A 25,953-nucleotide genomic window follows, 5' to 3' on the forward strand; every position below is an offset into this window, starting at 1 on the left:
CTGGGCCAAGGCAGCCATGATGCCAATGGGATCCGGCTTTCCCTGCTTGGGGTGGCCTTTTGCCTGCTGGCTCTGGGCGTGCTCTACCACCTCTACATGGGGCTTCCTAGTCGACCATTTTGCCTCCTTCATGCTGGGCAGGCCTGCATCTCTGGGCGGCAGCCTAGTGGACCTGTGCGATATGGCTGTTTGCTGCCAGCCATGGCCAATTGCCACTTTGCGCGTTGCACCCAATGCTGCTGCCATGAGGCCGTGGAACTAGCTGGGCAGAGGTAAGGAACCGGTATACTGGTTTCTAACCACCGCCTGGCTTGTTCCACAGCCTAATGGCAACAGCATTGGGCAGAAGGCAGCAAACAGCCAGTTTCAGTGTGATGCAGCTGTTTGCTGCCTCACGTATTGAACCCAATGCTGCTGCCATGAGGCCGTGGAACTAGTCGGGCAGAGGTAAGGAACCGGTATACCAGTTTCTAAGCCCAGCTTGTTTCTCGGCCTCATGGTAACGGCATTGGGCAGGAGGCGGCAAATGTCTGTTTGCCACCTCGCGTATTGTGCCCAATGCCACTGCAATGTGGCTTGGCCGAAAGCAGCCGTGGAACAAGTGGGGCAGGTTCCCCCCTCACCTGCCCATTCAGCTACAGCTTTGTATCTCTGTGTCATGCCTCCATCGGAGTCTGAATCTGCGGAGGAAAATGAGGGGAATGGGACCCTATGGAGATCGAAGGAGAGGTGTCTGTGGCTTCAGAAGAATGTGGGAAAGAGCAGGCAGAGGCAGGCCAGGGCCCTTCAGGAGTGGGACAGGAGGAACAGGAGGAGACAAGAGTTCAGGTGATGAGCAAGGGCCACCCCCACCTGATCCTAGAGCACAGAGAGTGGAGAGAAGAAGGGAACAATGTAGGCAGGCTCAACTACCCAGGAAGAGAGTGTCCCACCCCTCTCCACAAGGCACATCTGGAGATTGAGATTTAAGAAGATGCTGTGGGGAGAGGCATTTGTCAGTAACAAACGCTGATTCCTTGGAATTTTGTGTGTGTTGTTGCTGATCTCTTGTTCTATGACTTCTTCTTGGAAACCCGGAAACTCTGACCATTGGACTGGCTGACAACGTTGCTTGGATGTTTAAAGAACTCAGACTGTATTTTTGCTTCCCTTCTGAGACTGCTCAGGCAAGCGTGTATTCACACAGACTTGTTAGGTTTATGCAATATGTGTCATTCTTTCTTATCTCCATGGCCTTGAGTAAATTCCTTTCCTAATCCGACTGCATGTGAAACTACTTGCAGCCAGAGGTGTGTGTGTCTTCCTTTGTTTGGAGACTTGCCAGAAATGTGGGAGCATTTGGAGAAAATTTGGAGCAATTAAAGGGTGGTTTGAATTGCCAGCTGACTGCATTGCCTCTGTGCTGTGCCCTGGGTCATCACACTCTTTAGGCAGAGCTGTGAAGTTCTCTTCTCTGACACAGTGGGGCAGGAAAGAAATCCTCGGTCTCCCCCAGAAATTTCTTTCCTTATCTGACTCCCAGCCCCATGCCGCTTCTCCTTTGCAATCTGCCGCCGTGTGCAAGGAAACAAAGGAAGTTCTTTGGGGAGGGAAAAAAGGTCAATCAATTCTAACTTCGTGATCTTTCCTTACCTACCCCACTTGTTCTGAGGCTGCTTTCTGCTGAACCACATTGCTCTTGCCAATGGCCCGATCACCCACTTCAGCACCCTCCCACCCCGAGCCTCTGGCACTCCACCTGCTACTTTGGTGGCTCTGTAGACAGAGCTGCGAAGTTCTCTTCTCTCACAGAGCCTACAGAGCCACCAAAGCTGTAGCTGAATGGGCAGGTGAGGGGGGAATCTGCCGCACTTGTTCCACGGCCATGTCGTGCAGATCCACTAGGCCACCGCCCAGAGCTGTAGGCATCTTCTTTCCAGCTCTGATGTGTCACTTCCTTTGCCACTGTGTGGGACTAAAAATAAAGTTCAATCAATCAATTCTAACTTTGTGAGATCTTCCCCCCCCCCCCGAGAAATTGAAATTGATTGAAGGAACTTTTTTTTCTGCATACGGCGGTGGGAGGGCGAAAGCAAAAAGATTTTATAAAACCCAGCTTAAAAAGCCACTTGCCTGGGGAGATTTTGATGCAGGTTGCTCATGGACGGGGCTGAAGGCCTAAGACTGGGGTGGCATGCATGCCAACAGAGAGGGTTCTGCATGCCACCTGTGGCATGCGTGCCATAGGTTTGCCACCATAGGACTAGGACTTGGTAAAGTAGCCATGAAGATTGCAGAAAAGATATTCAGAGGCTCTATACCTACAAACATCACAATCATACAGACAAAGTTTTTCTCTGTGATGCTCTATAGAAGCTAAAGTTGGACTACCAGGACTGATGTTTCAGAAGTCTTCCAAAATTCCAACAATTAGGCAGGAAAACAACAAAAAGGTCATAGGACAATTCATTGATTATGTGTCAGTATTGAACCAATTTTCTTGGGAAGTCTATAATATATGGAAAATTGGAAGGATAGCAGCTCATTATAACTTAGGGACTTTCTATCAGAAGTCTGAAGTCTGTTGTATTTGTGTATAAACAATTGTCAAGAATTAAAAGTACAATTGTCTCCTGCGTATTGAGGAAGTCAGTGGATTTACAGATCTTCATAGATGTTTTTTTCCTCTTTGATTAAAGTTCCGCAACAGGCTAACAAGAACCCACTGATCTTTGTACTTCATTATATATGATCAGAAGTGGTTATTTTGTTAGATAACGTAATTTACACCATTAAGGCTTATGTTTAATTAACTATGTGTATGATTACAAACATATTATCCAAAGAATCAGCAAAACTTATTATAATAGAAACATTTTCTATTACAATGGTACAGAGTTCAACTAAAAAGTCATTACACAACAGCTATCGTTACAGCTAATATATACAGTATAAGATGACTTTTTAGTTGAACTTTGTACCATTATAATAGAAAAACTTTTTTTAAAGAACACTGGTTTAATTTGATAGCTTGTGAGGCATAGAATAAAGGGGACCTAAACCTCAGTAATAGAGTTTCCAGTTCTTTGACAACTGGCAACAGCTTTTGCTTTTGGAAACAGTTGCTGTTTGAAGATAAAGATGTTCAAGATGTACATCTGCAAAACATTTATTTTATTAAATAACAGTAATAATTATATTATTTAAAAAATCCCCAAATACCATTATTGCTGACTACATTTATCTTTGTAGGAGAGACACTAGCAGGAAATTTGTTCAGCTTGGAGAAATGAAGAGCAGAAACAAGGGAAGCCTGTGGATTCAACATTACTTCTGATGAGCTCACTGAAGATTTTGTTTTGATGATTTTTTGCAGTTTTACAATATCAGATGACAGAAGGGGGGAAACATGCTTTCCAGGACTTTGCCTCTTTGCCTTATTTTGATGACATCTTAGAAAGTATGTCTGTGTGTGTGTGTGTGTGTGTGTGTGTGTGTGCACGCGCGCAGCAGGAATGCAAAGGTTATGCTGCTCATCTCAAACCATTTTTGCTAATCTGAAATATAAATTGAGTGTTTCAAGAATAGAAAATATAAAAGATTCCAAGTAAATTCTGGACAATAAAAATCCATTTGTATCTTTAACATAAGCCTGTGCAGTGTTTTTTTAAAAAACATTGACCCTGTTTTCACAATACACGTGGCACATGAATCCAGCATTACATGCTAACTAAATGCATTATGTGATCTCATTACCCTGAGTCTGCTCAAGCTCATCCTTGGAAGAAACAGTTGACTGGATCCATACTTGGGCATAATTAATTCAAGCTCTATTAATTTCAAGAAAGCTACTCTTCACAAGTTTCAATAATACTGTTCTAGCTACCCATAGAATTTGAACTGAGGAAAAAAATAGGAAAGAAGCCATGATTTTATCATAATTTCCCCTTAAAAATCTGTGTGTTTCTTTTTTTATTGGGCCTGGATAAATTTTACATTTCTAACCCAAATTATCTCCTATATATCCAATGGAATCGGTTCTTGAATATTTTGGGCCCATTTTACCATACAATCCTTAACTAAATCTATTTCCGAATCCAATTCTATTAGAGCATTATAAATTCTCTTTATATGTGCTCGATTTTGATCTTTAATCTGTTTTATCAAATTCTCATCCATTAAGGTAATACCAACCTTTTGATCTAACTTCCACCTAACCAACAATTTATTATACTGAAATCAAGACTGTACAATATTTTCTTGCTTTAACTCAACTAACAGTTTTAATTGCCAATCATTCCCTACCAATCTAATTCCTTATAAGAAATCCTATCCAAATTCACACCCATAGATACCCCTCTATCATGTGTCCAGGAATCCCCCAGATTGGTATTTTATAATTTAACCTATAATAATTTATTTATTTGTTTGTTTTATTTTATTTTATTTATTTATGAGACTTATATACTGCTTTAAGTGCAAGCACTCTCTAAGCGGTGTATACCAGTAAGCAATGTGTATATATATATATATATATATATATATATATATATATATATATATACATTGCCCCCAACAATTTGGGTCCTCATTTTACCTACCCCGGAAGGATGGAAGGCTGAGTCAACCTTGAGATTTGAACCGCTGACCTGCTGAACACAGTCAGCTAAAGTGGCCTGCAGTACTGCACTCTAACTGCTGCGCCACCTCGGTTCATAATACTTCTTCTAGATACGCAATAAAGCACTTCTTAAAATATGAGATTTAAAAGCCTGGTCAACTTTTTTGTTATAAATTAAGTATGCATGCCACCCATATAATAAATCCCATCCCTCAAGGTGAAGTATATTTTTATTTGTTAAATTAAGCCAATCACTAACCAGTGTTAAAACCACCGCATCATAGTATAATTTCAAATTAGGCGCCTTAAGTCCTCTTTCCCGTGCGTCTTGTAAGGTCTTAAATTTAATTCTTGTTTTTTTCCCCACCCGAATAAATTTATTAATACCCTTCTGCCATTCATCCAAATTGGCATCTTTTTTCAAAGTAGGTATCATTTGAAACAAAAAAAGAAACTTTGGTAGAACATTCATTTTAACAGCTGAAATTTTTCCCAACAAGGATAATTGTAATTTTTTCCGATTGTTTTGTACTTTTAATCATAATAAAAAATCTGTGTGTTTCTTGTTTGTAAGATATATCAAGTGATTTTTAATTCCATTGTCAGTCAGACAGACTGTGAGACAGGAATCTAGACTGATGAATTATGGCACTGTTATTTTAGTTAAAAATAATGACATTGCATATTTCATGGGCTAGTTGATATACAATAAAGCAGAACTGCTGTGTAGCTAAATAAATTAGGTAACCTCCAGTGTTGATTTGTTCAGCATTACTGGAACTTCTAGCCTGTCACAATCAAACAAACTAGAAACCTCCAGTATTTAGCTCGTTAGGAGACTTTAAAAAACAGGGATGACATTTGGCTTGTTGGCACACCCACTGGCAGGCATTCATTCTCCCATGCTGTAAAAGCAAAATAGAAATGGTCAGTCAAGCATGCACAACTATGCTGCTTATTAACAAGAAGCCAGACATTGCACCAATTTTAGATTATCATGACACATGAATGTAAATTCTTTGCTTATCTATTTGTGATAAGCAACTGACATTCATATGGGTCTCTATAAAAAGACAAATTAATATATGCTCAAAGAATTTAAGAATTTTGAGATTGTAATGTAAGCATCACTTACATTAATTTTAATCCTATTTTATATAATCTCTCTGTGTGTATATGTATGAATGTACTGTATTACTATCCCACTTCTCTTTCTCTAAGAAAGCATATCCCAAAGTCCAAAACAATGATGTGATACAGCATGAAATTTTCTAGAATATGATAAATGATTTTAAAATATTGTGAGGAAAAGAGTTATATAAATAATCTAGTGGGGGGGAAAAAAAGCTAAATACTGTACTTCCATAAAACTCACTAATAACATTTCAGATCCCGGGTATACAGAGTTTAGATATTGCAATAAGCCACAGAGTTGCATACAAAGAGGTCTGCAAAGGTGAGGCTAAAAAAAAAAAGTCACTTGCATTCATGCAATCATAGCCTCATACATATAACACACATAAAAAAGGAATGGAATTTGATTGCATGAACCCTGAAAAACTTGGGTTAGGCCCCAAAGATCTCAAAGTGTTTCTAAGTTAGACTGTGATACAAGGGTAAATGCATTATTTGAGTGATAGACATAATTAGATTTTATGTTAATTAAAATTAAATTATATTTAGTTTTTTTGTGTGGACCACTCATTCTTTCTGGATTGGTGTGCTGCCATGCCATTCAAAAACCAGACATTGCCCGAAGCCCAGGAAAAGTTGCACCCAACCTCCTGCTTATTTCAGCAAAGCAGCCAAGTAACAGAACAGTTTGTTTGCTTTTGGCTTGAATGTTATGTCAACGTAGCCATTTTGATTAGCTTCATTTAAAATCCAGAACGTGATGGTACCTAGCCTATTGTTTATTCAGTCAACCACACTTAAACAAATTGTGATTTAGCATGATATGCAGGAGCCTAGTGATTTCTCTCAGAAGGGACCATCAAGTTCAATGGCTCACAAGGCAGCCCTAGCTTTCCTAGAGAGGGACTTTTCAAGTGTACTTGGGTAGTAACTCTTGTATGGCACACTATTCACAATGCAGAGTTTATCAGATTGATTTGGGAATGTTTATCATGCTCCTACAATTAAGAAAAAATAGTGAGAGTAATTGTAATGCAAACAGTGGAGAATTACATCCCTGTTCTCCAGAATGCTATGCAACCTGAAAGTGTTGGACACTGCAGTCTCAATTCATTTTTGAACCTTGTAAGTTAATGCTATTACAAAAGGTTTGCTGTTCCAAAAAAGTCCCCCCCCCCCATGTAAGCTAGCCCTCAAATAGTTCCACATTTATGGTCACACTTTTCCCTCTAGAATCACTGCTATATAAACATAATGCATTGATTATAATACAAATTGCAAGAGCATCCATATATTTCCTCAATGTATATTGGAAATATACAGATGAGTCTTTTAAGAACATATGCATGGATGTTGCAAATTTTTTCCATTCTGAAATGATACCTCATTCACCATGTTTTTAATAAATTTAATTGACAATGCAGCAGTCATGTAATAAAAGCAGCTATGTTATTGTCAGCTTCAATTGGAATCTGATTCAGTGGTAATTAATTAAACATTTTACATATGATTTCCCCACAGAGTGAAAGACATTTCCAAATTTTTAATTTCTTTTTATTTTACTATCTTACTCTGTAGCAATAATGTAAATTGTAGTGTGTATATGAACACCAAAGGTTTGGGCTCTTTTAAGTTCTGTTTATTGCAGTGACATATATTTATTGCTAAGATTGAACTTGGTTTAAATCTGCCATTAAAGTTTCCTGTTTGAGGCAGGCAACCATTTGATTTTCTGAGTGTGGGCAACAACATCAGTGAATGGAGCATCAATGTCTTAATATCATGCAAATTCATAGGACTGTTTTAAAAAGTGTAGATTTATGAAAATGTAAGAGTATCTTGTTTCTTTAATTTCATGCCAGAAATCAACTGCAGGAAATTACATGGCTAATTTTGTATAAATTGTTGCCAAATTTGAAACTGCAATCCTACTATCTAGCTTTCAAGCTATAGAAAGCATTTCAGGGCTGTTTGTGGTTCATAGGGTACTCCTTGTCACAGGCTATAAATCAAAATCTGCTTTGGGGAAACTGTATCTTAGTTTTATTATCTTATAACTACATGATTTCAAGAAGTATATCAGGGATTCTCTGCAGAGTTAAAAAAGTTTACTAAATGCTAATTAGGAAACAGGTATACAAAGAGTAACGTGTTGCCCTTTGGTATTTATGTTTAATTTTCTTTCTAAGCCAGTTATCAGCTGACTGATATTATAACTTTTAATTGTTATGTTAGCAAGATTGTTTCATTTATCTTTTCCACTAAGAGAACAGTGAATACTCAATCTCTTGCATAACTTCCACAGATCTCACTGAAAATATAAAATACGTATCACTGAAACACAAAGGTATTTGTGTTTTGAGAACAGTATATTTCTAACTTAACCTTTTCCAACTATATATCCTTACAAACTTTTATACACTAATAAAGAGGGGGAATACTTTCAATGTTACTTAACACAAAATAGTTTTTGTTAACATTAACAACTAGCAAATGAATGATATGCCATTTCTTGTAAATTAAGAATATTCTCAGAGAAACTCAGAATCTGGTTAGACAAGTCTGCAATACTGGAAAAAATCTATCCATATTTATTTATGGTAATCTGATAGATCACAGGCATCAAAGTAGAAGTTATTTCTCAGTGTAGTACTTTGAGCTATTCAGTATTTTGCAGTTACAGTTCTTCTTTATAGTTTTTATATAATTCTATTATTACACTGCATTTATGATTCTGATTTTATGTCCTTGTGGAACTTTATACTTCTATTAGGAATGCTATCTGTACGTTTTGTGTATGTTTTACCTAACTTGATACAGAACAGGCTAAATAGGGAGTATTTATGGAAGTAATCCTGCCCTATTGTAACACATTTCTTTCGAAAACCCATCCACGGGTGGAGATAAATTATTTCTTTCTCTTTTGAACATCCTCAGGAAGTAATTCCAGTGACTGAAAGTCCATTTTTCTGAAGGACTTTTCTGTAAAGGTGGCAAATTCATGGAGCGGGATTGGCTGCTTTCTCTTTTTAGGCAGCAACCTGTTTGACCCGCAGAAAACTTGGACTGGTCTAAATCCATCAAGTTTCTCCAGGGAAATAGGAAACGCCGTCCTCCCGTGCCCAATAAGGCAAACAAGACAATACGTTGTTCCCCGCCTCTTTTCCAAATGAACTGAGCATCATTTGAGACAGCGGAAGCAGGAGCCGGGAGCAGGATTTATAATTACGCCTTGCCAGAGGCGCGGCTTTGGGCTTCTTTAGAGTAAAATATTATATGGATTTGAGGGCATTTTGTAATGCATAGTCACATCGTCAAAACGGAAGACCTAGATTGGCAAATCATAGGTTGGAATCAACTGAAGCTCTGATTTGAGCTGCTAAACCTTCATCTCTTCAGACCTTGAAAATTGAACGAGGCTGACAGACCGGCAGGGACCCAGTTAAGAAGACATCGCAAAATCCCGATTGCAGAGCCCTGGGCGTGGGGAAAGGCGCCTCCTGCTAACAACCAACACAACACGGCGGTTTGGCGTCTGACGCGACACAGGCGCGAGTCCTGCCTCGGGTCAGCGTCCAGCGCCGCGCTTGGTCTCACCGTCCCACCCATCGTGTCCCGGGGACGGCAAACAGAGCCCTCACAAACTTCTCCAGTTCTGCACACGAGAAAAAAAAAAAAAGCAAAACCAGACTCGGCAATTTTCACGCTTCCAATAATTGTGTGTGCGTGTTCGTTTTTTCTCACTCCTCCCCTCGGCATTTCCTGGTCGACCGGATGGAGGAGAGCAGGACTTGGGGGAAAAAAAGGTGGTGGGGCAAGAGATCCTCCTCCTCGGGAGAAGGAGCGGGGGATGGGTGGGCGGACTCGTGGGCTTCGCATCTCCGCCTCTCTCTTGCGCGATCCCGGCGGTAGGAAGGGAAGGGGCAGGCGGAGAGGAGAAGGAGGGGGAGGGAGCTGCCTGCCTCTTATGCGAAGGGGAGGGGCGGGAGCTGTGGCTGCTGCCGCCGGGTTGCCGAGGCTGAGCCGAGCCGAGCGGCAGCACTGGGCCTTGGACACGTCGGACCGGGAACGGGCGTGGAAGAGAAGCCCGCAAAGGCGGCGGTGCCAGACCGGCAGCTCTCCTTGAGCGCTGCCCGCCTCTGAGCAAAGGAAGGCGAGGGAAGAGCCACGAGCCCAGATCTCGGCCGCCGCCGAGACAAAGAGTGAAGCCCGCCGCCGAAGGCAGCCCATCTCTCCTCGCCCCTCTCCTTTCCGCCACCTCTTCCTGCCCATCCGCGCCCCTCGCTGGGCCGGAGCCCGGAGAGACAGACCGGCAGGCGGGCAGGCAGGTAGGAAGGAAGGAAGGCTGCCGCCGAGGGAGGAAGGGAGGGAAAAGCCGCCATAAACTTGAAGCAGCTGCCGCCTCGGGGCGTCCGAGGAGTTGCGGGAAGCGCCTTCCGACTCCTGCCCAGCGAAGCCCTCCGCCGGCCGCTTTCCGTCCCGTCGCCACCGGGCCTAGCTAAGGCGCCCGGGTAGGAGAAAACCCCAGGGCTCAGCTTCCCCGCCCTATGCCTTCGGCTCGGCGGGGAGAAAGATCTGGGAGGTGGGATGGGCACACCGGGAGGATTATTGACAGAATATTTTAGCACCTAAAACTAAAGGATGGGGGGGGGGACCCAACCAAACCTATAGGTGTGGGGTAGAAAGGAGAACTCGTGTTCTTGGCCGGAGGGGGGCAGGGAAAGGGTGCAGAGTGTTTCTTCCCCCCCTTCCCCACAAGGGAGGAGTTTCGGGTGGGGATCTGAAAGGGAAGAGGGGGGGGGGTGCAGAAAAATCCTTGGGTGGGAGAGAAGAGGAGGGAGTCTAGCCGCTTTGAGTGGGTGGGAATTGCGAAGCCCTGTGAGGGAGAATCAGGTGGATTGGAAGGAGACCATGCGGGGTGGCAAGTAGGCAGGGGTCCACCTCCCTTTCCTCCTAGAGGATTTGCAGTCCGGGAAAAGTCCCCCTCTTCGTGCATAGTGTGGAAAGAGTTGAAAAGCGATTGAAATCGAAGGCGGGGACGATGGGCCCCAGAGTAATGCTCTCTAAGAAGTAGATAGGGATAGGATGATGGATAAACTGGATTGAAAGCCGGGAGTGTTTCTCCAGACCTGCCTTTTGGAAGTTAAGATGGAGTAGCTGTGGCTCCTGCTCTCTTGATTTTTTGTCAGCTGCTGTTTTCTGTCGGGGTGGGGAATGGTGATATCCTTGCCTGAAGTCGCTTCATAACATGGATTGTGTCAAAGGAACTTCCTCTTCATATGCACAGTAATAAATATGACCTACCTTTCAGGAAACTCTGGGAAACCATCTAAACTTCTATAGACTACTATTTTCATTAAGGTGGGGAGTTGCTTGTTGGTTTAATCCCTTGCATATTTCTTGTAAATCAGGTTTATTGTATAAGAGTTTAATAGGGAATTATGATAATTTTGACCCCTTTTTAGTTTAGATTAAGTATGACCATGCATCTTTTTTTAAAAAAAACCAAAGAAGCCAGATATTATCTCTCAACTTTTCCCAGATTTTGATCAGATATAGAACAATATAAAATTAATCACTAACTATATCGTATGTCTATGACACAAGGCATCCTGTAATAGTAAACGGAAATAAGATAGACTCTGCACACTGGTTAATATAAGTATATAGAATTTATATTATACTATTAAATACAATGCTTTAATAATATAGCCCAAACTCAAATAAACTTTTACAAGATTAATAAGTTCCACATTACCCATGCTTGACGATGATGGAACTTGCAGAAATGGCTAAATTGACTGCTTTTATTAAACAAAAGACAATATATTTGTGGCTAATTTGTGATTTTGATAGTTATAAAAATATAGAAAAAAGGGAAGGTTTTTTGTAATTATAAAGGAAGAAATAACTAATCATCTTTGTTGCAAAGGAAATTGGAAATTTCTATTTCTTTTTATCTTTCTGTACTTTTATTTTTTATTTTCTCTGTTTTATTCTGTATTAGTTTGTGTTACTTTTTATATTCTCTTTAAAACTTCATAAAATTTATATAGATAAACAATACTGTAAAATTTGTAAAGTATTATATCACTCATATAGGATACGTATAAAATCAGAATTAATTTTTAGTCAGTTATCAGTCACTAGTCAATATAAAACCTAATCCAGATTCAATTGATGCAGTCATGAAAATTATGCCAATTATGTACTATAGAATTGTTCTGTTTTGACAGAAAAGAAGTGTAAGTTCTCCCAGTGGTCTTGGAATTACATTAAAGAGGTGATTATAGTGTGGAACTTAATATGGATTTTTCTGTAAAATATACAGTATAATAAATTACACATCACAGTCTTAATCCAGAAGAACAGGTATGTTCCTTATATGGGTTACTACTAAATCTGCTCTGTAATACTGTGGATACACACACATCAAATCTTGGTTTTGGAAATGTTCTCAAAATCTGCTGGAGGATTTTCTGAGATGGATGATTCTATTATTCTTCTCTTTGAAAATTTTATTTGTTTTTATCTTTAATTTGCTGCCTTATTCCCATTTTAGCTTGCTCAACATAAGGAGAGTAAAAAGGTAGAGGAAGAAATATGGAAACACAAGGCTGTTTCCATCTGCACTGAAAATTATGTGGAGGTAAACTTTTCAAGAAATTAAATTATTAAATTAAATAAATTAAATTAAATTAATATTCTTCAACCAATAAATGGCTATTATTATTTATGCAGTTGGTTACACATTTTCTAGCCCATCCTCCAGCCGTAATGTTGGGTTTTGGATGATCCAGGAAGCTGTAATATTGCTGTTAGTTTATATTATTTTGAGACTATGTAGTTAGGATAGGAACCTAATTATATATCATGTAAAAGCTATGTTATTGCTGTTACCTGAAATAAATGAATATCAGGCATCAGCACCACCTTGAGTATAAAAATTATTCAGAATGATTACCAAATCAGAAGCATTCCTGAAATCTACAACAGTTTCTGTATGTATGTGGAGATTTTGACCTTGCAGAGTACTTTTTAACTGTTGAACAATGATTATTTGATCTATGGTAGATCAGCCTTCTCTAAATTCAACTTTTTTTTCAAGTAGGATGCATTCATTTTCTATCCAGGATTTTCCAATGTAAATGACAAAAAGCTTGGGTACTCTATAATATTCAGTATATCTGTTGGTCTGTAACTACTAGAATCATCTCTGACTCCTTTTTAAAACATAATGGCCATTCCCACAGTGCTATCTTGGGGCCCACCAATCTGCATTTGTCTTAATTAGCTCTTGTATAATATAATGCAGCATGTCAAATATACTTGATATGCATTTTCAGCTACCCTATATACTTTATTTGGTATATACTAAAGCTCTTCAGTCATGGTTTCTTTTGAGACATTGAGAGGTGTAGATAGAAAATTATATTGTTAAATTCATTTGTGAATATATTTTAAAGGGATAATGCTACTGCTTTAGACATGAGATATTTGTGTTTCAATCACTAGATATACTGGTAATTGCTTCAGAAACAGCCTTTATTGCAAGTCAGACTAGAAACTGGGAGACGATGTGTTCTAGTCCTGCCTTAGGCATGAAAGCCAGGTGGATAACTTTGGACAGTCACTCTCCCTCAGCCAAACTCATCTCAGGGTTGTTGTTGGCGAGAAAATACAGAAAGGAGTATTAGGTATGTTTGCAACTTTGAGTTATTTGTAAAAATAATAGAGATGGGATAAACAAAATCTTAATAAGTAGTATAGCATTAAATATGTTTCTAGCTGTAGTCAGTCATTCTGCCTAAACAGGATATTTAAATGTGTGTGAAGGACAAGTGATTGCAGATGCTGGCATCTTCCTTACTTCCTGATCTTGTGGAATAGGTTTTCAGGTATGCTATTCATTGCAAATAAAACTTTGCAGTGAAAGATCATAAGAAGTTACTAAATCTTCTTCAAACCATCTAGTGGAACATGACAAGATCAAGGACTGAAGACACAGACAAACGCGCATAAATGTCTCATGCACATTTAATACCTTGCACAGGATGCCTGTTTACTTCCGTTTATTTGAAAACAGCATTAATAGTCTTTAGGGAGCCTATCAGTAAAGTTTGTATTGAGTTTTAATCATGGTGAAAGAACTTGTGCGTATTTGTTTTAACACTGATATGCATCAATATGTGTTGGTCTATGTACCATATTCGGAAGACAAATGGTGCAACAGATAGGTTTGTCCTGACTTGATGCTTAATTACTGGATAATAATCATGTTCAGGGAATAAGCTTTAGTCTGCCCTAGTTGGTGTTCCCTGAAGTCTTTTATGGGTTCAGCATTGTTCTTTGGCATCTTTTACATGGCTTACCCATCAACATTTTCATACATCACCTGCTTGTTTAGTGATGAATGTTTATTGATAGTTTTATTGTAGAAAGTGAATTCTCTGCAGATTCTCTCCAGAAGTAAATATAGTGAGTGGAGATATAATAATATTGTAAGTTTAGGATTTTTTTTATAATTTCCTCTAATCATATAACATGATGAATCCTTAGACTTAAATTAAATAAAATTGATTAGTATGACAGGAACACAAGTTATATATCCTACTAAATAGTTTTATTAATTTCACTAGCTGCATTATGTATAAATGACAAATCAGACTCAGCTATTTCAGCTGAATGTTGGAATTCGGAATACTTAGGATGAAACACAACTGTAAATTTAAAATGCCAGATTGTTTTTAGGTCAACTGTATTTGTGCATATGTTATGATTTAGACTTCACTAATAACTAGAAAATGCTCCTATTATATATTTTGTAGTAACTACATTGACTTCTGAAGAGATGTTTCATTGTTACTTTGTGTGTATGTCAAATAAGTAATTTCATAGCTTTTTCTAACTGGGTCCAGTATTCCTGTGATTTACTTGTGATGTTTAGTGTTTTTATTTATTCATTAATTTTCTATACGTTATTATATAGTGTTTCATTATATATTTGGAACATTTTTTCTATTTGGAACATTTTTTTCTATTTTGAGTGAGGTCCATTATTAATTCAATTTATGTTCTATAAAAGAAAATATTTAAGATTTTAAGCCTTAAATAATACTTGTAGAATCATAGCTGACAACATACACTAAACTCAACAATTATTTATTAAAATGAAGAGTATCATTATTTCAGTGCTGCAGTCATGTTTCACAAAATTTTTGTTTCACAATAATTTTGAAAAAAGTATTCCCAGCTTTAGTTTTTTCCAGGGTAAATTGTAGATACCTCATCATACTAGTTAAGCTTGCATGTTAAGTGAATCAGTTTCCTAAAGGTTTCTTTGTATCATGGGGCATTTCCAATAGAGAGGAAGAGGTTATCAGTTATTTACAAATTTCTATTAAATACAATTTATTATAATTACATAGATTACATATATTATGTCACCTGTATCATTTTGCATCACGGCTGTGATATCATTATGCAGTTGAGATCACTTACTTGAGTCCATTTAGCCATTTGCATAAAGTGGTTATTACTAAAATGATATAAATCTATGGAAAATGACATAATTTATGCAAATGACATCAATTACTATGGAAATTTGGTCTACTGCATACAAAGTCCATTGTAAAGCAAAATCTAGGTTTCACTGTTTAATAAATGCCCTAGTCTGCCTGCTGTTTTTTTCCCAGCCCAAAAAAATGGTTATATCTATTCATAATTGCCAACACAGCTGGGCATACCTTCCAAAGCAGCTACCTAAACTTTCTCAGAGATAAGGCTGCTTTAACTTGAGAAGAGTCATTATGGATACTCCCAAATGTTGTGGATGAGTCTTTCAAATATTTTAGGCAGCTCTTGTATCTAATTGTAACACTCCCATTATATATTTTAAAAAGTTTAGTTTATTAAGTATAAATGGATCCTTTCAGAACCAGCATTATAAGGCATGAAAATCTTTAATGTAGCCTTAATAATTTTACTTTCAATGTTTTTACAGTTGATAAGCTTGCAATAATTTAATGAAAAATAATTTTTATTTCTGATTAATGGGAAGTTAGGCAGAAAATGACCCACAATTAGGACTGACAATATTCCAACAGGCAGCTGAAGCACAGTAATACATTTTGTTCTCTTTGCCACCTACACTTGATTCATTTTGAAGGATGACAGAAATAAATTATACAGCCACAGACATCAGATACAGTATAATCAATCGGTATGCCTTCATTCTAAATAATTAAGGAAGTAATACAGAGTTGAAATGGATTAAAAGATATGCAGGGTTTGTTCCTGTTCAGATTCTTATTTAATTAACAAGTAAAACACAATGGTTTATGTCCAGCAGTGCCTTTGATTTAACTTCTTCACTAATTTCCTCAAACTCACTAAAGATTTGTACTGAAAACCTCTTTCTAGGGGTTGGGGATTCTCTAGAATGATTTCAGATATCACAGAAGGTCAAGTCAGAGTCATAACAGAGGGAAGTATTCTCATGAACTGGACTGCTTAAGAAAGAGGAAGCAAAGTAACAATAACTTTCAATTTGATATTTGGAAAGATGTTGTATATGAGACCACAGCTTTTTAAACTTACATGACCTGCAGTTAGAGAAAACAGTGAGATTTATTTGATTTATATAGCTACCTGTCCACTCACTGTGGAAAATAGAAATCAAAAACCAACTTTACAGAAAGAAAATGGCTCAAAACATTTAAAAATCACCTTATTAACTTGTATAACAACCAGGCCCATGCCATTCCATCAACTTCCAGGCTCCAGTGTCTTGGGTGCTTCCTTTCTTCCACTGGCATTTTGCTGCCCCAGATTCTGACTCAGATCAGAACAAAAATACATCACTTGTCAGGCTGCAGTTGAGAACCCTGGGAAAAAATAGAATATCTAGATCTGTTTCATTCATGTTTCAAACCAGGCTTTAGTGCTGAGACAGCCTTGGTTGTGCTTGTTGATGACCAAGATAAAAAGGGTGCATCCATCCGTGTGCTCCTTGATTTCTCATTGGCTTCAACACCATTGACCACATATCCTTTTGAGCTGGTTTTGCATCCTGGAGATGGGGTAACTCTTTTTTTGGCAGTTTTCTTCCTTTGTCCAGAACCAGTTCCACTAAGTGTTGTTGTTGGGGTGGGGATGGTAGCCATGCATCAGTATGCCCATATAATACACTGAGTCCTAGTTTGGTTCCATTCAGAGTACTTAATTGTCATTGCCTGTCTCTGTAGTGTTGCCTATCCAAATTTTGCAATGGTTGGCACTCTGGGTAGCAGCACTTGTGTGCTCTGGAATAAGGTTCCTCTGGGATATGGATAGCTCCATTCTGCGAGAATAAGGGAGATTTGCTTTGTTCCATCTGGTCTGTCACACTTCCCTTTTTTTTAATCTTCTGTTGAATGTAATTTCTTTGATTGTCCCCATAGTCTTTGGGAGTAGAGCTGTATTTAAGTTTTTATTATTATGCTTTGTTGCACAATCCGTCAGATGTTTAGACTGGATTTGTTGTATTTTTCCATGTATCAAGACTTTCTCAAGGACTTTGGATAGGCAGATGTTTGATGGTATTAGAGATATAGTGGCAGGATGTAAGCTGTTCCAAGTAAAGCTGTCTTTTGCAGTTAACTGATGGGGATTTTGTCCATGTAGATAGTGTTAAAGTGGTGCTCCAGATGTTTGGGGGTTGCACCCACCTTGCCTATTACTATTGATATTATTTTTCTTTCTTTTGCCACAGTTCTACTTCTTTTTGCAGATATTTTTCTATTCTCCTGTCTCCAGATACTGCCACATTGTCTTTCTTATCAACAGTTGTTAAGTTTGAATGTTGTGTGGCAGATGCTTGTCTATTTGAATTCTAAAATCCCAGAGCACTGCTATGAGTTTGTCTATTTTGTGGTCCCACCAGTAGTTACTTGCAGGCAAATGGTATTTCTTACAGAAATTCCAATGCAGTGTTGTTGCTACTTTGTCATGAGGATCTTTATAATCAGTTTGTGCAATCTTGTTGCGGCAGCTAACTAGGTGGTCCACTGTTTTTATTCAGCTTTTTGCAGAGACAGCATTTGCTGTCTATTGCTTTCTTCTCAATCCTGGCTTTATATGCATTTGTTCTTAAGACTTCTTGTGCAGCCAGAATGAGCCCCTCAGTCTCATTATTCGATTGCTGCATCCAATATGATATTGACTTTCAGTTTAAGTAACTTTAAAATGGATAGTCTCACTAAGAGGTAGCTTTTAGCCAATCTTGTTTATACTGAGAAGCTTAAAAGGATTTTTTTAAAAATAGTTATTATAATTGTGAGAGTAATGGTATTTTCCAGGGAATATAGTCTAGAGTCTAGACCATAAAGCAAACCAATAAACAGAAAATCTTGAAAGAAGTAGTACTTCTGTCTACAGATAGTCCTTAACTTATGACTGCAATTGGGAGCATAATTTTGGTTTAAGTTGTGCTAGTTCTATGTCGAGACACCTACATGACTGGACCCAATTTTTATGACAGTTTTTACAGTGGTCATTAAGCATATCATGTGATTGTAAGGTCTAAAACATGCAGTTATTAAACAAAACACACAGCCATAAGAGTGTTCATTTTTCCCAAATCAGTGTTTTTTTGTTGGAAACTGGAAAAAACATTGGAAATCACAGTCATGTGACTACAAGACACTGCAAACAGTTGTAAAACTGATGGCCAAGTACCCAAAATGCAATCATGTAATTGTGCGTGCATGTGCACATGCATGCAACATTTTATAATGGCCACAAGAGCTTTGCAGACCGTAATGCACCCTTTCCCTTTGCAGACCGTAATGCACCCTTTCCAAGATTGTTGTAATTGTATGGTAATTAACCAGCAGAAAGTCAAGGACTATCTGTGCTTGGAAAAAACTAAATGTATATGTCCATATAGTCTCCAGTAGCTTAGCTGAGCTCAATAGTGTTTACTTTAAAGGGGGATTGGACAAATTCAATGGTGGGTAAAGATCTTAGTAGCAGTCCTCAAGTAAGCTTCAAATTTTAAATACCAACTGTTGGGAAGCTTCTTGAATGCCCCTGTTTGGCTGCTGAGTGATGTAAAGTGCTGGATTAGATGACCTCTTCCTTGGTTTAGCAGAGGTCTTCTCAAGATTTTATGGATGAATGGCAAAAAAGTAGATGCTCAGCTCTTTTCACTAGCTTGCATTATTTATTTTGTTCAGATTATGACATCTTAGCTTGCTCCATACATCAGCAGAAGATACCTTTTTTGACTCTTGTAATGAGCAAACTAATAAAGCAAACCTTGCTCAATGAACCATATCATTATATGCAAATCTTAATGTTATGCAGCTATAGTTTAGCATTATTCCTAAATAGTTTTAATAAGATGGGGGAAAGTGGTCATTCTTAATATAAAAGCTTGGAATGTTTTAAATGTTGTATATGTTATGTGGATTTTAGACACACAGTGGAAATAAGACATTAGGGACATTGGTAACTTTTCCAACATTTACACATCTTTCTGTCTAAAGTACACAATATCCTTCTAAAATATTTCATGGTTCTGAAACTGTAGATGTGATGGTCACTCTACAAACCTGCCTTCCATATAGTTCCAAACAGTTTTACATATTTTTAGTATGTGATTGAAGTGTTAAAAATAATTTTAGCTGCAAGATTGAGTTGTAGAAATAACTGACTAAAATAATATTTTCCCTGCGAGCTAACCATGAAACATTTTACTGTTTTAGTTTAATATTACCGTAGGAGATGCGTAGATACAACATTATTGAGTACTTATTAGTTTCTTAAGGGTTGGAAATGGCACTTCTTAAAAGGAAGTTTCTTTGTTTTTCTAATTTTAATTGTATTGAACTTTATCCATAAAGGAAGCAATCAAAACATTGTGATATCTAACCTGTAACCAGCTTTGATGGTGAACAGAAAAAAGAATGCTGAAATGTATAATGAGGTACCGTATTTTCTGGCATATAAGGCGACCCGGCGTATAAGACGACCCCCGACTTTGGCGCCGATTTCCATGCCTAGAAAGTTGTTTTATCTGCTGGAAACTACTGTAATTTCCGGCGTATAAGACGACTCGGTTTATAAGACGACCCCCGACTTCGGGGCCGATTTCCGCGCTTTAGAAAGTCGTCTTATATGCCGGAAAATACAGTAATTGTTAATAGAGCTAAATCATACTTAAGAATATAAACACATTCAGATATTTAGTTTTAACAGTCCCATGATCTTTATATTATTCTAAAATGCATTAGTCATAACTTTGCACTAAATATACTTTTGGCTAGAATCCAGAAACTAATTTTTTGTATAGTCCCCCAATGGAACCCTATGGGCCCTTCACCTCTTTGGAAAGTTCTGTGTTCCTTATTTGTTTTGGGGTCACAAGGCTAGATAGATTAAAACTGAAATTCTCTCATATTGGCTCAAGATACTATTTTCTCCCATGGACTTGATTCCTCTGATTTTAACTGATGATTTTATTTAATCTTGGAATAGGATATTTTTCACCTGATATCCTGATAATGGGAAGTGAGGTGCATGGCAGCCCTTAATTAGTGTGCCATGGTTCTGGAAACCCAATTAGATCTGGCTATCCTACCTACCTGCATAGTTGCTCTCCCTTTTTTTCAAGCCATCAAGATGTTTAAACCAAATTATGGTTCCCAAATTCAACATGTTTAAACCAAATTATGGTTCCCAAATTCTAACTCTTGCAAAACTTAATACCCTTCGAATAATTGCTTGAAGGAAAGATTCAAACAAAAGGTGACGGAGTTATTGAAACCTAATCATGTTTTGGTTATATTGCCCTTATTACAAAGACGCCCAGAACTACAAGATGCAGCACATCTCCAATTGTTCCTCCTATCAATTGTATTCAGGCAAAGTGTGCATGCTGCAGATCCATCAATTGAATGTTGTCATTTTAAGGGACTGCAAAACATGCCTTCTCTATTGCAGTCTTTATTTTCTCCAGCAGGATGGCTGTAGAGTCCAAATGGATGGGTTCTATGACGGCCTTCCTGCCTGGCAGACTGGGTAAAAACTTCGGCCACACCCCTTCCTTTGGGCGTGACCCCAGTTTTGACTCAGTCTCGAAGCCTGGTAGAAGTGCGAGAAGCAGCTCTTAGGAAAGAAGAGTTTTCACAAAGAAAAGAATATCCTCTTCCAGTTTTTTTTTTTTTTTTTCCTCCCCTTTTTTGCAGCAGGCAGGGATCCCGGGCAGAGGAATAGAACACCGACGGACTCCCAGCCAGGATCGTCGGAGTGGTGAGAGATCGCCAGGGCGGTTAGCCAGGGGGGCTCGGGCCGGTCAGTGGATCTTCCGCGGATCCCCGACCCGCCAAACAGCTGTTTGGCGCGGGGACATTTCCCGGACCACCCGCCGGGCAGCTGAGTGGCACGGAGGCCACTCGGTCCGGCGGAGGAGCTGAGGCGCCGTTCAGCGCCAAACAGCTGAGCGGCGCGGGAAAACAGAGCGCTGATCAGCTGAGCGGCGCGAGAAGCGCAGCGCGCCCAAACCGACCGGCAGAGCCTCAGCGCCGTTTTTTCTCCCCCAGCGGAGAGGCACAGCCCCCTTAAGGACAAAAGAGCCATTCAAGCCGGTTAATTACCCTATTGCTGGCTATTAAAGACCCGCCATTGTTGGAGCCTCGTGGCTCATCCGGCTACTATTGGGAGGCGGGGCTTCCTCCCATTCGCCATTTTAAACGAGCAGTTTAGCCGCCGCTTTTTTCCTTTACATTAAGACACTTGGGCAAGAGGAAGGAAGAGGAATAAAAGATTAGAACCTCTATCAGTTCTGAGCGTGGTCTGCTACCACAGCCACAGACCGGGGGAGAGAGAGATATAAACTACTTTTGTCTGGACTAGGTGAGGAGGTGAGGAGGAATATTTTTTCTTTTCCTAACTGTTCCTATAGTGACCTTTAGTCACTGCCTTGCAGGATCTTCTGTCCAAAGATTCCTGTCTGTCCGGCCATTGTTTGTATAGGCAGAAGAGGGCACAGCCCCAAGCATCTGCATCTGATCTGCGTATCTCATTCCCCCTTTCCAGGCATTGCCTACTCGGGGTGTCTGGCACAATGGCAGACAATGTCTCGTATTCAGTCACACAGGTCCCTCAATTGTCCCCCCCACAGCAACAACAAAAACGCAGATCTTCTGAATCAGAGGTGGGGGGGAAGAAGAAAGCTAAAACAAAGCACCTTTCTCAGAAGGGACAGTCCAAAACGGCTGAGCGAGAGGCTTTGAGGAGACATTTGGCTTTAGAAAGGCAAATTAGCAGAGCACAGAGAACCAATGTCAATGGGACAAATTTGGTTTCCCCTGTCCCAGGGGTGGCACCCAGCACAGAACCTACTGCCGAGGAAGTGCTCAAGACTTGGTCTCCTCCTGGGGAAACTGAACAGTTAGATTCCTCCAATCCCTCCTCACCAGCTTCTTCACCCGACCACACTCCAGCGCCTCACCCCAACGACAAGGCGCAGGAGAACATATGGTCGGCACAATTTCATGCATTCATGCAGGATGCATTCTCCCAGTTCATGGCTTCTAAGGGGCAAGTGGCCTTTCACACACCCCGTAAGGGACGGGCTAGGCCGCCCCCTACCAGCATCTCTGAAACTTCCTCTCAACTGGGAGAGGGTGACTCAGTAGACCTGGACATGTCAGACATGCCCCTCTCGGAGGACGAGGAGACCGCACCTGAGCAGGCGACAAGCTCTGGCCTCTTTAACCCAGCGCTCCTAAAATCACTCCTGATAAAGGCAGTTTCCACAGTCAACCTAACATCAGTACAGGATGAGAAGCCCTCAACAAGCAAGGAGGCCAATCCTCTATTTGCCAAAAAGGTTCCACAGGATAAGTACATCCCATGTGCGGAGGTCTTTATGACCACGCTGGAGGAACAATGGTCCTCACTTGCGAGCCCACCGGCACCTAACAGCGCGGAAAGAAAGCTTTTCAACCTATCTCCCTCCTTCTCTAACATGTTAGAGGTTCCCACTGTAGATAACCCCTTGATCTCATTATTTTCTACCTCCGCGATTCCAGGAGACATGGCGGAGGTCTTGAGACCTGAGGAGAAGAAATTTGAACACTCCCTCCGGCGTTCCCATATGGCTGCAGCCTGGGCGGCCAGAGCAGCCACTTCATCATCATTCTTCGCGAGGGCCAGTATCATGTGGCTGAGGGAACTGCAAGGCACGGTGCCTCCAGACCAGGTCAGAGTACACCAAACATTGGCCAAGCTCCTCGCGGCCTCTCAATTCGTGTCTGACGCTTCACTGTACGCAACAAAGTATGCGGCAAGGTCCATTGCGGCCACAGTGGCCTCGCGAAGGCTACTGTGGCTCAAAAATTGGAAGACAGACCTGAGGTCCAAATGGCGTCTTTCGACGTCCAAATACAGTGGAGAAGCCCTGTTTGGTTCCATTCTGGACCCACACGTCAGCGAAGGCAGAGACAAGAAAAAAATCCTAGTGCATCCATCAAAGAAGTTAGACAGGAGAGGCAGTCAGGACTTCCGGAGACAGGGCTCCCGCCCAGGAAGCCCCTGGGAATGGAGACAGCCCTTTCGATCAGGGCAATCCTGGGACTGGCCCAGAGGCTCACGATCCTTCTATCCGAGACAGGATCGAACCCAGGATCGCCAAAGCCCGGGAGCCAGAGGCCAGTTCCAGTCCAGACGCCCATATAGGGGAGCGGGAGGCAGATCCTTTAAGCGTACCAAGTGACGCCAAACAGGACACTCCCATCGGGGGTCGGTTAGGAAACTTCATCGAGGTCTGGGAGCAGACCACCACCGACGCCTGGGTCTTGGAAACGATCAGGCATGGCCTGACCTTAGACTTTTGTTCTCCCCCACCAAGCCGGTTCATCAGATGCCCCATCTCCAGAAAGGTACACAAGACGAGGCTGATAACTTCGGCCATAGCTCACCTCCTGTCAATTCAAGCCATAGAGAGGGTACCAAAGGAAGAGGAGGGAAGAGGATTTTATTCCATCCTCTTCGTTATTCCAAAGACATCAGGAGGGTGGAGAGCAATATTGGACCTGAAGGGCCTGAATCATTTCATAAAGTACAGGAAGTTCAAGATGCACTCATTGAAGTCCATCCTAGCCAGCGTCAGGGAAGACGATCTATTATCCTCAATAGATCTCACAGAGGCGTACCTACACATTCCCATCCATCCCAGCTACCGGAAATTCCTCAGATTTACCTACGCGGGCCGGCATTACCAATACAGGGCCTTACCCTTCGGACTATCTTCAGCACCAAGGGTATTTACCAAAATCCTAGCTGTAATAGCAGCCCATCTCAGGCTGATGCCGGTTCGCGTACAGTTTTATCTGGACGACATCTTGATTCAGTCCAGATCTCAGGAACAAGCAAGGGCAGATCTCAAGACCACGATCCGAACCCTACAGGGGCACGGATTCTCGGTCAATCTAAACAAGAGCCACCTCATTCCCTCAAGGAGACTGCAACACCTGGGCGCGGTGATAGACACGTCACAGTGCAGGGTATTCCTTTCCCAGGAGCGACTGATCAGCATATCCAAGCTAATCCACCAAATTCAAAAGATCAGGAGAGTGCCCTTGCTACAACTCTCGAAGCTCCTGGGGAAGATGATATCTTGCATGGGCATCATCCCATGGGCAAGGCTCCACTCGAGGGAGTTGCAGTGGTTCCTCCTACCCTACCAGAGGAGGAACCTCAGCACCTCCAGCAGGAGAGTGCCGGTACCAGCACAGGTGATGAAATCACTAAAATGGTGGCTATCCCCCATGACACTCAAGGGGAGCATATTCAGGGAACCGAACAGGGTCACGCTCACGACAGATGCGAGCCTGTTCGGATGGGGAGCCCATCTGGGGACCCAGATAGCACAGGGCCAGTGGGGTCAGAAGGACCTGTCACACAGCATCAACTGGCTAGAGCTCCGGGCCATACACCTGGCCCTCCGTCATTTCTCACACCTAGTAACGAGGAGGCACGTCCTCGTGCTTACAGACAATGTAGCAGCCAAGGCGCATGTAAACAAGGAGGGAGGAACGAAATCAGTGGAACTAATGAAGGAAGCATTGGCTCTGTCTCGGTGGGCAGAAGCCAATGTGAGTTCCATCAGAGCGGAACACATCTCAGGGGAGACAAACACCCAGGCAGACTCCCTGAGCAGAGCCAAGGTGGACCAGTCGGAATGGCGTCTGGACCCGGCTCTCTTCGAGGAGATCTCCCGGAGGTTCGGACAACCGCACCTAGATCTATTTGCCAACCACAAGAACACACAGCTCCCCAGGTTCTTCTCCAGATTCCCGTCCCCGGGATCGGAGGGAACGGATGCTCTCAGGTGCCGGTGGCCGGCGCAACTCCTGTACGCCTTCCCACCACTGCCATTAATACCGGCAACCATACGCAAGATGATCCTGGAGGGCGCAGAAATGGTCTGCATTGCCCCTCACTGGCCACGGCGCCCGTGGTTTGCCGACCTCGTGGACCTTTCGATATCACCTCCGTGGAGGATCCCCCCGGACAAGGTAAAACTCAGTCAGGGCAAGCTTGTACACCCAGATCCCCAGTGGCTACAACTAGCCGCTTGGCATTTGAGCGGCAAAGCTTAACTAAACAATCTTATTCTGCAGGGGTGATATCGATCATACAGGCATCACGAAGAGCGTCCACTAATAGGATTTATGACGCTACGTGGAAGGGATTTTGTAGGTGGTGCGCTTCGCTTCACCTAGACCCGACCGCAGTATCTATTCCCAATATCCTAGATTACCTACTGGAGGGTCTTAATAAGGGCCTGTCAGTCAATACTATCCGCAGACAGATATCGGCCCTCTCAACTGTACTCTCCTGCGACAACTTAACTTCCCTAGCACAGCATCCAGCTATTAATGCCTTTTTAAAAGGGGCATCTAACACAAAGCCCCCAGTCATACACAGGTACCCGTCCTGGAACCTGCCTAAGGTCCTTCTAGCCTTGACATCAGCACCCTTCGAACCTCTTGAAACATGCTCACTCCATCACCTATCACTGAAGGTAGCTTTCCTTGTGGCAATTACTTCAGCAAGAAGAATCTCAGAACTAGCAGCACTGTCAGTAAGGAAGGATCTGTGTACCTTTTTCAAAGACAGGGTCGTTCTTAGACCAGACCCGACCTTCATTCCGAAGGTAAATAGCATCT

The 25,953-nt window shown here is 41.2% G+C and overlaps 1 protein-coding gene across 4 annotated transcripts in view; it reads left to right on the forward strand.

Annotated features, from left to right (window-relative positions):
* Positions 1–9,689: 9,689 nt before the first annotated feature.
* Positions 9,690–25,953, forward strand: part of NCK2 (NCK adaptor protein 2) — an 88,838-nt gene continuing 72,574 nt past the window's right edge. The window contains exons 1-3 of one of the 4 annotated variants that reach the window (XM_039327705.1): positions 9,690–10,062; positions 12,297–12,383; positions 13,250–13,431. The gene's annotated coding sequence lies outside the window, so the exon portion shown is untranslated. Of the gene's footprint in view, positions 10,063–11,075; positions 11,096–12,296; positions 12,384–13,249; positions 13,432–25,953 lie in introns of those variants that run through there. The other 3 variants (XM_039327706.1, XM_039327704.1, XM_039327702.1) reach the window with 3 other exon arrangements.

Source organism: Crotalus tigris, unplaced genomic scaffold (assembly GCF_016545835.1).
Source record: "Crotalus tigris isolate CLP2741 ecotype Arizona unplaced genomic scaffold, ASM1654583v1 scf7180000024366.1712601, whole genome shotgun sequence".
NCBI lineage: Eukaryota > Metazoa > Chordata > Lepidosauria > Squamata > Viperidae > Crotalus > Crotalus tigris.